Here is an 11,426-nt window from a genome sequence, read left to right as displayed (position 1 = left end):
AGAGTAGGGAATTATCTGGTCTGCTTCTCAAGAGAACATGTTCAATTTTATTTCATTAATCTGAAGTAAGCAACTCATATTTTCACACAGCCTCATTTTCATTCATTCAGCTGCACTGAAGCCGGTTCCCGTGGTTGGCTTCTTCATTGTTCAGGAGAGATTTCATCAGCTAATTGAAAGGAGCACAGCTCTGTCCTCAGCAGAGCTAAACACATACACCAATTTCACCACCAATGCCAGACACATTATCAGTGTCCTGATCTTTGGCCTTTGATACTTTCAAGAGATGTCCCAGGGGAAATCTTTAGCTGGAATGTTAATCTGTTGCTTCTCTGACCTTCTACACATGTACCACATTATTATTACAAATCACATGCTTCTCTTTTCACGCTGTCATTTTGACAATAGAACCATCGGGCAATTCATCTTTAGACTAGATGGCTGGAACAAAGTGCATACCAGTAAGTGAAATCAGATTGGCTAATGGTATTGTTTAAAATGCAATAACATTTCTCTTCTGAAATCCACCCAGATTTCAAATGATATGTCATGCCTTGTGGGATGCTCTGCAACAATTAGCTACTGGTGATTCATCAAAGGGTTCCAGCGTGGGGGTTTCTTTTTAACTTCTTCTCAACATGCTTTAGAAACATAAATTAGTCCCTGAACTGGATCAGTGTGGATTTATCACTCAAGTTCCCTGTCTTTACCCTCTTTCTTCTTTCATCTGGCAGATGTTTATTTCATCTTCAGATTTACTGAAAATGGTGCGGAGGTCTGAGAGCATTTAGCAATACTAAAAAGCCATTTCTTTTAAGACTCTGCTCAAATGTCAAAATGTCACTTCCTCAGAGAGGCCTTCTTTTGACCACCCCACATAAAATAAACCCACTCCTATTAGTATCTATCCTCTTTATTCTGCTTTATTTTTCTTTATAACACCTCTCACCACCTGTCACATGATATATTTGTTCATTGGTGGACAGTCTGTTTTCCACCCTCAGAATGCAAGTTCCACGACTCCAGGGACTCGGATGTTGGCTCACTGCGATCTCTACAGGGGCCAGGACAGTGCCTGGTTCAGCGCAGCGGTCTGTTTTGTATTCTTTTATGACATGGTCAATCAGATGTGGCCACAAGAGGCTCAGGAAAGCAAAGTTCATTATACTCACAGGTCCCAGAGACAGGAGGCATGGCATGCCACTTGGGGCCACTTGGGAAAGACACCAAGGTGGTCAGGAAGCAGAAATGGGAGTGAAGGGAAGGTTTAGACCATGGCTTTTATTGGAGTTTCTGAGGAAAATGCAAGGCAGGTCAGGGTGAACAATTTAGGATTGGCTAGTTTGAATCATTGTGGTGAGCTTTGGGCTATAGGGGTAGTCCCTTGCTGCCTGACCCTGGCCCTGGGGTGACGAAGGCACAGGAATATCGCCTCCTGGGGTGTACGGGCCAGACAGAGGAGTTATGGCTCTGGTTTGGTTAGTTTGCGTATTAAAAACACATTCTCTCTATCTCTAAGACTTGGCTAACACTGGGAAGGGCAGTCTCTCCCCAGCTAGAAAAGTTTTTTTGTTGTTTATTTGTTTTAAGATGTCAGAAATCATACTATACCAAAAATTTAAAAATATTTATAGTAGGGGCTCAAAAAGATTTATGTTTGTTCAGTGATAGAGAATCTTCCATGCTAAAGCATATAGATAAGATGATGTTATTATTGATGTACATGAGCTGCAAATTTCACCAATACCAATAGGCATCTCTCTGTTACAATCACACAATGAAAGCAGAGGAAGGAACATTAAACATAAATTACTACTTTTTTCTAGCCCAGTCTTACCAACTGAAGCATTTGAAAAATATGCCATTGGAAAGCTCTACTGTGTTTTATTCTTTTGCAATGCTTCATGCCTTACCATCATTTTCAGACATACAGAGTAGCAGTCCCCAAACTTTTCTTGACACTAGGGACCACTTTCATGGAAGACAATTTTCCCATGGATGGGGGTGTGGGGGGGTAGGGGGTAGAAGCAGAACTCAGGCAGTAATGCGTGGCCGGCCTGGTTCCTAACAGGCCACGGACCAGTACCAGGCCATGGCCTGGGGGTTGGGGACGGCAGATATAGAGAGTAACCAAGCTTTGTTTAAAAATATTTTATCTTAGATGCCAGGAAGTTCTGAAGCTGTTATGAATAGAGCCTTTATCTATATACTGGAGCCACAGGCAGGCATACCTCCTTTTATTGCACTTTGCTTACTGCTCTTCACAGATACTGAGTTTTTTACAAATTGAAGGTTTGTGGCAACCCTGAGTTGAGCAAGTTCACTGGCACCATTTTTCCAACACTGTATGCACACTTCTTGTCTCTGTGTCACGTTTTGCCAATTCTCACAATATTTCAAACTTTTAATTATCATTATATCTGTGATCAGTGACCTTTGATGTTACTATTGTAATTGTTTTGGGGTGCCATGAACCACATCCCTATAAGACAGTGAACTTGACAAACATTGTATGTGTTCTCACTGCTTCACCAGCTGGCCATTCTCCCACCTCTCTTCCTCTCTTTGGAACTCTTTATTCCCTGAGACACAAAAATATTGAAATTAGGCCAATTAATAATCCTACAATGGCCTTTAGTGTTCAAGTTAAAGGACATGTCTCTCATTTTAAATCAAAAGCTAGATTTACCAGACTTGAATCTATACTACAAGGCTGTAGTCACCAAAACAGCATGGTACAGGCACAAGAACAGAGACATAGACCAATGGACAGGACTGAGAACTCAGATAGAAAATGATCCTCATATTGTCATCTGATCTTGGACAAAGCAGACAAAAACATACACAGGGGGAAAGAACTCCTATTCAATAAACGGTGCTGAGAAAATTGGATAGCCACACATAAAAGACTCAAACAGGATCTGCACCTCTCACATCTCACAAAAATTTACTTGTGATGAGTAATAGACTTAAACCTAGGGCATGATACCATAAGAATTCCAGAAGAAAATATTGGAAAAACTCTTATAGATATCGTCCTAAGCAAAAAATTTATGAAGAAGACCCCAAAAGCAATCACAGCTTCAACAAAAATAAATAAATGGGACCTGACCAAATTAAAAAGCTTCTGCACAGCCAAGGAAACTATCATTAGAGTGAATAGGCAACCTACAGAATAGGAGAAAATATTTGCATGCTATACATCCAATAAAGGGCTAACAACCAGAAGCTACAAAGAACTCAGGCAAATCAGCAAGAAAACATCAAACAACCCCATTAAAAAGTGGGCAAAGGACATGAACAGAAACTTTTCAAAAGACGATAGACTAATGCCTAACAAACACATGAGAAAAATGCTCAACATCTCTAATAATCTGGGAGATGTAAATCAAAACCACAGTGAGGTATCACTTAACTCCAGTGAGAATAGTTTTATCAAAAAGTTCCAAAACAACAGATGCTGGTGTGGATGTAGAGAGATAGGAACACGCACACACTGCTGGTGCAACTGCAAACTAGTACAACCTCTACGGAAAGTAGTATGGAGATACCTCAAAGAACTAAAAGTAGAACTACCATTTGATCCAGCAATCCCACCACTGGGTATTTGCCCAAAGGAAAAAAAGACATTCTATGAAAAAGACATCTGCACTCAAATGTTTATATTAATAGCAGCACAGTTCACAATTGCAAAGATGTGGAAACAAGTTAAGTGTCCATCGACACATGAATGGATTAATAAAATGTGGTTTATGTATACCATGGAGTACTACTCAGCCATAAAAAAAATGGTGAACTACCTTTTGTATTATCCTGGATGAAGTTGGAGCCCATTCTTCTAAGTGAAATATCACAAGAATGAAAAAACAAACACCACATATACTCACCTTTAAATTGGTACTAAATGAGTAACATTTACATGCACATAAGGAAGTAACATTCACTGGGTGCCGGGCATGTGGGGGGTGGGAGGAGGGGATGGGTAAATTCACACCTAACGGGGGTGGTGTGCACTGTCTAGGGGATGCTTGTAGCTCTGACACGGGTGGTGCAAAGGCAATTTATGCAACCAAAGCATATGTACCCTTGTAATATTCTGAAATTTAAAAAAAATTAAATTAATTAATGCATTCATTCATCTAAAAAAACTCAAAAGCTAGAAATGATTAAGCTTAGAGAAGAAGATATGTTGACTCTATAATATTCTGAAATGAGATAAAAAAATAAAAAGATAAAAATAAAAATCAATTTAGGCTTGTACAAAAAAAAAAAAAAGAAGAAGACGACGTGTTGACAGGTCAAAACCTAGGCCTCCTGCACCAAATAGCTAAGTTGTAAATGTACAGAAAATTTCTTGAAGGAAATTCCAAGTGCTACTTCGGTGAACACACAAATGATAAGAAAGCAAAGTGGCCTGGATAGACGATCCAACCAGCTATGACATTCTGTTAAGCCAAAGGTTAATCCAGAGCACAGCCTTAAATCTCTTAATTCTATGAAGCCTGAGAGAAAGGTGAGGAAGCTGCAGAAGAAATGTTGGAAGCTCACAGAGGTTGGTTCACAAGGTTTAAGGAAAGAAGCCATCTACATAATATAAAAGTGCAAGGTGAAGCAGCAAGTGCTGGTGTAGAAGCTGCACCAAGTTATTCAGAAGATCTAGCTAAGATCATTGATGAAGGTGGTACCACTAAACATGACATTTTCCATGGAAATGAAATAGCTTTCTATTGTAAGAAGATACTACCTAGGATTTTTATAGCTTAAAAAAAAAAAAAAAGAAGTCCATGCCTGCAATGCCTGGTTTCAGAGCTTCAAAGGACAAGCTGACATTCTTGCTAGGGGCTAACACACCTGGTGACTTTACATTGAAGCCAATGCTCATTTACCATTCCAAAAATTCTAAGAATAATTCTTAAGAATTACGCTAAATCTATTCTGCTTGTGCTCTATAAATGTAACAACAAAGCCTGGATAACAGCACATCTGTTGACAGCATGGTTACTGAATATTTTAACCCCACTGTTGAGAACTACTGTTCAGAAAAAAAGGATTCTTTTCAAAATATTACTGCTCATTCACAATGCACCTAGTCACCCAAGAGCTCTGATGGAGATGTACAAAGAGATTAATGTTATATTCATGCCTGCTAACAAAACAACCATTCTGTAGCCCATGGATTGAGGAGTAATTTCAGTTTTCAAGTCTTATTATTCAAGATATACATTTTGTAAGACTATAGCTGCCATGGATGGTGATTTCTCTGATGGATCTGGGCAAAGTAAATTGAAACACTTCTGGAAAGGGTTCGCAATTCTTAATGCCATTAAAAAGATTCATGATTCATGAGAGGAGGTCAAAATAGCAACATTAACAAGAGTTTAGTAGAAGTTGATTCCAACCTTCATGCATGACTTTGAGGGGTTCAAGACTTCAGTGGAGGAAGTAACTGCAGATATCGTAGAAATAGCAATAGTACTAGAATTAGAAGTGGAGCCTGAAGATTTGACTGAATTGTTTCAATCTCATGATAAAATCGAATGGATGAGTAGTTGCTTCTGAAGGATGAGCAAAGAAAGTGGTTGCTTGAGATGGAATCTACTTCTGGCGAAGATTCTGTAAACACTGCTGAAATGAAAACAAAGGATTTAGAAGATTATGTAAACTTAGCTGATAAAGCAGCAGCAAGGTTTGAGAGGACTGACTCCAATTTTGAAAGAAATCCTACCATGCGTAAAATTTTACCAAACAGCATCCCACATTACAGAGAAATCTCTCGTGAAAGAAAGAGTCAATCGATGCAACAAACTTCACTGTTGTCTTATTTTGAGAATTTGCCACAGCCCCAATCTTCACCAGCCAGTACCTTGACCAGTGGCCATCAACACTGAGGCAAGACCTTCCTCCAGCAAAACGATTCCGACTCACTGAAGGCTCAGATGATTGTAAGAACTTTTCAACAATAAAGTATTTTTAAATTAAAGTATGAGCTTTTTTTAGATATAAAGCCATTGCACACTTAATAGATTATAGTATTCTGTAGACATAATTTTATATGCACTGGGAAACCAAAAAATTTGTGTGACTCTCTTTATTGTGATATTCACTTTATGTGGGTGGTCTGGGATTCAATCCACAATACCTTTGAGGTATGCCTGTCATAATAACTGAAGTGTCTTCTAAGATTGAAGGATGACATGGGCATGCATGTAGCACTTGCACCTTCAAGTCCCTCTCTAATTATAATAAGAAAGCTTCCAAAATGACATATATCACTTTTTTCCCATTTGCAAATGGCCCAATAAAAGCCAACACCATAAGCCATATTTATTAATATCTAGGCTCGTGGGAGATTATGTATTTTTGCAGGGTGCATTAGTGACCTGAAAGAGTTCATTCTGCTTCCAAAATTAACAAACTCATAATAACTAACAGCTTCAGCACAACTGCTAGGCAATGCTTCAGGACGTAGTTAGGTGGAAAGGGTATAAATGATTCATCTTCCTTGGAACCTCCATAGAGTATAGTTGTTTTCTTTCCCTACTGAGAAAATGATCAGTCTCCGTTGGTGAATGTGATGATTACTACCATGATATAACAACAACAATTAAGGAGAGTTACCATGGAAATCCACAGTGCAATCCAAAATGATGACAGAATGGACAAGTTAAGGAGTCATGAAAAGGTGCAGTTTATGATCATGTATTTAAAATTATTTTCAATCCTTTTTATCTGTTTAATAAATCTACTTTTCACTCCCCCATCTCCAGGACATCTGTACACTCTCCTCAAAAATATTATTAAATTTCTAGTCTAGATTAATGTCAAATTCCTAGTCTCCTTGAATACAGGCAAGTATAACCAAAGAATGAAAAACAGAATAAGTCAGGAGAGGTAGGAAGGAGAAAAGGAATATGAATTGTAATTCAAACAATCTTTTAGAACATAAGATAAAATGTCTGGGGGAAAAACGATGATCCCAAAACACTATTATTTAGAAATAGAAGCAGTCTCTTTTGGGTCGATGAGCAGAGTGTCCTAGAGGGTAGAAGAAAGGAAGTAAATCATGTCACTAAGTTCAAATTACAAGCCTTAGGCAAGGAAAGATAGAGGCTGAAGAATGACAAGACTCCTAGGCCCTTCTTACACCCCTCCAAGAGAGTGCGCACACATTTTGACTTTCTCGCAGTGGACGGCATGGTTAACAGTGTATTCTTTGAATGTCGAATTAAACCATGTGTTGCTGCTTTCAAAGGATGTCAGTGGGAGCGAAAAATGAACACACAGAAGACCAGAGCCCTCAGCCTCAGGGACTTTTCTTTTCGAGCAGGAGCTTGTTGTGTCCTTTCAAATCTAGCTCCAATATGTACTTTGCAGGGTTATTGCTTTTAATCTGTATTGTTAGCGTCCTCTAAAGAAATTTGTAAAAATGTAATGACAAATCCCTGAGCTGTTTAAACCTGCATAGAACACTTCTAATTTTTATTTCATCTCAATGGAGATTGAATTGTGCAGGTCAACTTTTCATTCACGGAAGATAGAAACGAGAGAAGGTTTGCTTAAGTTAGTTCTTCTGTAGAAATGAACTGAAATTCATCAATTCAATTTACTGTTTTAAACTCAGTAAAAGAAATTTCCACAGGAAATAAAACAGGCTTTAAAATTGAAGTTCTTATATGAACACCTGAAGAGGTTGGAAAGATAGAAGATCAAAGTATAATAAAAAACTTAAAATTCTCTGAATTATTAATTCATTCAAGACAGATTAATTGAGCACTCTCTGTGTGTCAGGCATGGTTCTAGGCCCTAACCACAGCCATTCAGATCAGCCACTCAGAGATTATCCGGGCAACTGTTTACCCCATATGGGTTGCTGACCATGTCTGATCCTTCAACCTGTGGTCCAATCTCACTCCTCCTTTCCTTCTCAACTCTGGAGGGACTCCTATTAACATATATGTTAGTTTCCTAGTGTTGCTGTAACAAATTATCACAAACTTAGTGGTTTAAAACAACACACATTTTTTGTTACAGTTCTGGAGGTCAAAAGTGTAAAATGGGGTTTATGGGGCTAAGATCAGTGTGTCAACAGAGCTACATTGGTCCTTGGGGCTTTGCAGATGCTGTTCTTTTTTTTTTATAGTTGAAAACATTTAATTTCTTTTCTAATGGTTCACTGGAGCTTGCTAGCACAGACTCTTTTTAATTTTGAAATATTAATTAAGGGTTCAAGTGTTTTTGTTACATGGATGTCTTGTACAATGCTTAAGTCGGGGCTTTTGGTGTGCCTATCACCTGAATAGTGTTCATTGTACCCAACAGGTAAGGTTTTATCCCACGCACACCCTCCTCTCCAACCTCCTTCTTGGTTTCTCTTGTGCTTTATGTCACTTTGTGCCCATGTGTACATATCTGTGAGCTCCCACTTATTAGTGAGAACATATGGTGTTTGATTTTCCATTCCTGAGATACTTCACTTGGGATAATGGCCTCCAATTCCACCCACATTACTACAAATGACATTATTTCATTATTTTTATGGCTGAGTAGTACTCCTTGGTATATATATACCTTACTGTCTTTGTCCACTCATGAATTGAAGGGCACTTAGGTTGATTTCACATCTTTGCAATTGTGAATTGTGCTGCAATAAATACTTGAGTGCAGATGTCTTTTTGATAAAATGACTTCCTTTCCTCTGGGTGGATAACCAGTAATGGGATTCCTGAATCAAATGATAGGTCTGCATTTATTTATGTATTTGAGGAATTTCCATGCTCTTTTCCATAGATGTTAAACTAATTTTCAGTCCCACCAACAGCGTATAAGCGTTCCTCTTTCTCTCTGCATCCACATCAGCAGCTATTGTTCTTTAATTTTTTAATAATGGCTATTCTAATAGGGGTAAGGTGGTATCTCCTTGTGGTTTTAATTTGTATTTCCCTGATGATTACTGACATGAAACATTTTTTATATGTTTGTTGGCCATTTGTCTATCTTCTTTTGAAAAACTTCTATTTACGAATTTTCTCCACTTTTTGATGAGGTTATTTTGTTCTTGCTGATTTGTTTGAGTTCCTTTAGATTCTGGGTATCAGTTCTTTGTGAGATGTAGAGTTGGGAATATTTTCTCCCATTCTGTAGGTTGTCTGTTCACTCTATTGATTATTTCCTTTGGTGTGCAGAAGCTTTTTAATTTAACAAAGTCTCATTTATTTACTTTTGTTGTTGCTATATTTGCATTTGGGGTCTTAGTCATAAATTCTGTGTGTAGGCTGATATCTACAAGAGGTTTCCCTATGTTTTCTTCTAGAAATTTTAATGTTTCATGACTCACATTTACATCTTGAATCCATCTTGAATTAATTTCTGTACATGACAAGAGATAAGTGTCCTCTTTCATTCTTCTACATGTGGCTATCCAATTTTCCCAGCACCGTTTATTAAGTCTTCCTTTCCCCAGTGTATGCTGTTGCCTGCTTTGTTGAAGGTCAACTGGTAGTACCTATATAGTTTAATTTCTGGTATCTCTATTCTGTTCCATTGGTATATGTCTGTATCTTTATACCACTACCATGCTGTTTTGGTTACTATAGCCTGGTAGTATAACTTGAAGTCAGGTAATGTGATACCTCCAGATTTATTGTTTTTACTTAAGATTGCTTTGCTTATTTGGGCTCTTTTATGGTTCAAATGAAGCTTAGGATTATTTTTTCTACATCTGTGAAATATGACGCTGGTATTGTGATGGGAGTTGTATTGAATCTGTAAATCACTTTGGGCAGTGTGGAGACTGTAAGGCTGGTGGCGGACACCCCTCCCCTCCCTAATGAAAAAAAGAAAAAGCCCATGAGACCTGCCAAGAACAATGCCTGCTAGACCCAGCTGAGTTAAAAGAATAACCACACCTGGATGGTTACCCTGACAAGGGTCTCGGCTCCTGGAGTCTGTCACAGTACCTGGAGTCCACCCATACCACCAGCCCCTCCTATTTCTCCACACCTGCCCTAAAACTGCAATGGAAAATTCCTTGCTCTCCCTGCCATAAATCTTTCTGCCAAAGAAACCCCCACCCCCAGCCCTAAAAACATATATAAACCCACTCAGACTTCTGGGCGGGGTGACTTCTCAAGACTCTCTCTCTCTCTCTCTCTCTCTCTCTCTCTCTCTCTCTCTCTCTCTCTCTCTCTCTATCTCTCTCTCTCTCCTGGGACCTGGGAACCTCACCCGGGTCCCTCTTTCTTGGGACTTGTTACTCTCACCTGGGAGCGCTCCAATAAAACCTCTCTACTTATCCCTTTCAACTCTGCTCATCTTTCTTTCTCTGGAACCGGCCAATCCAAAAAAACCTTACAGAGACTTTCATGACGTGGATTCTACTAATTCATGAGCAGAAGGTGTTGTTCCATTTGCTTATGACATCTGTGATTTCTTTCATCAGTGTTTCTAGTTTTCCTTGTAGAGGTCTTTAAACTCTTTTGTTAAGTCTGTTCCTAGGTATTTTGTTTTCTTTGTAGCTTTTGTAAATGGTATTGAGTCCTTGATTTGACTGTCAGCTTGAATGTTACTAGTATATAAAAAATATTACTGATTTGTGCAGATTGATTTAGTAACCTGAAACTTTGCTGAATTTATCAATTTCAAGAGTCTCTTGGTGGAGTCCTTGGGATTTTCTAGGTATAAGATCATATATGGTCAGCAAACAAGGATGGTTTGACTTCCTCTTTCCTGATTTGGATGCCCTTATTTCTTTTTCCTGCCTAATTGCTCTGGCTAGGACTTCCAATACTATGTTGAATACTATGTTCTTGTTCCAGTTCTTAGGGGGAGTCCTTTCAACTTTTTCCCATTCAGTATGATGTTGGCTGTGGGTTTGTCATATATGGCTTTTATAATTTTGACATATGTTCATTGTATGCCTGGTTTGTTGAGGGTTTTTATCATGAAAGGGTACTGGATTTTATCGAATGCTTTTTCTGTATCTATTGAGATAATCATATAGTGTTTGATTTTGCTTTTGCTTATGAGCTGAATCACATTTATTGATTTGCATATATTAAACCATCCTTGCAACCCTGTGATGAAACCCACTTGGTTATGTGGGATTATCTTTTTGATGTGCTATTGAAATCATTTTGCTAGTATTTTGTTGAGGATTTTTGCATTTATGTTCATTAGGGATATTGGTATGAAGTTTTCTTTTTTGTTGTGTCCTTTCCAGGCTTTGGTGTCAGGGTGACACTGGCTTTATAGAATGAGTTAGGGAGGTTTTTTTCCTTCTCATTATTATGTAATAGTTTCTGCAGGATGTGTACCAGTTCTTCTTTGTAGGTCTGGTAGAATTTGACTGTGAATCTTTCTGCTCTAGGGCTTTTTTTTTGTTGGGATTGTTTTTTTATTACTGCTTAAATCTCACTCATTATTGGTCT

This window comes from Lemur catta, chromosome 12 (assembly GCF_020740605.2).
Source record: "Lemur catta isolate mLemCat1 chromosome 12, mLemCat1.pri, whole genome shotgun sequence".
Taxonomy (NCBI): domain Eukaryota; kingdom Metazoa; phylum Chordata; class Mammalia; order Primates; family Lemuridae; genus Lemur; species Lemur catta.
This window is presented reverse-complemented; position numbering follows the sequence as displayed.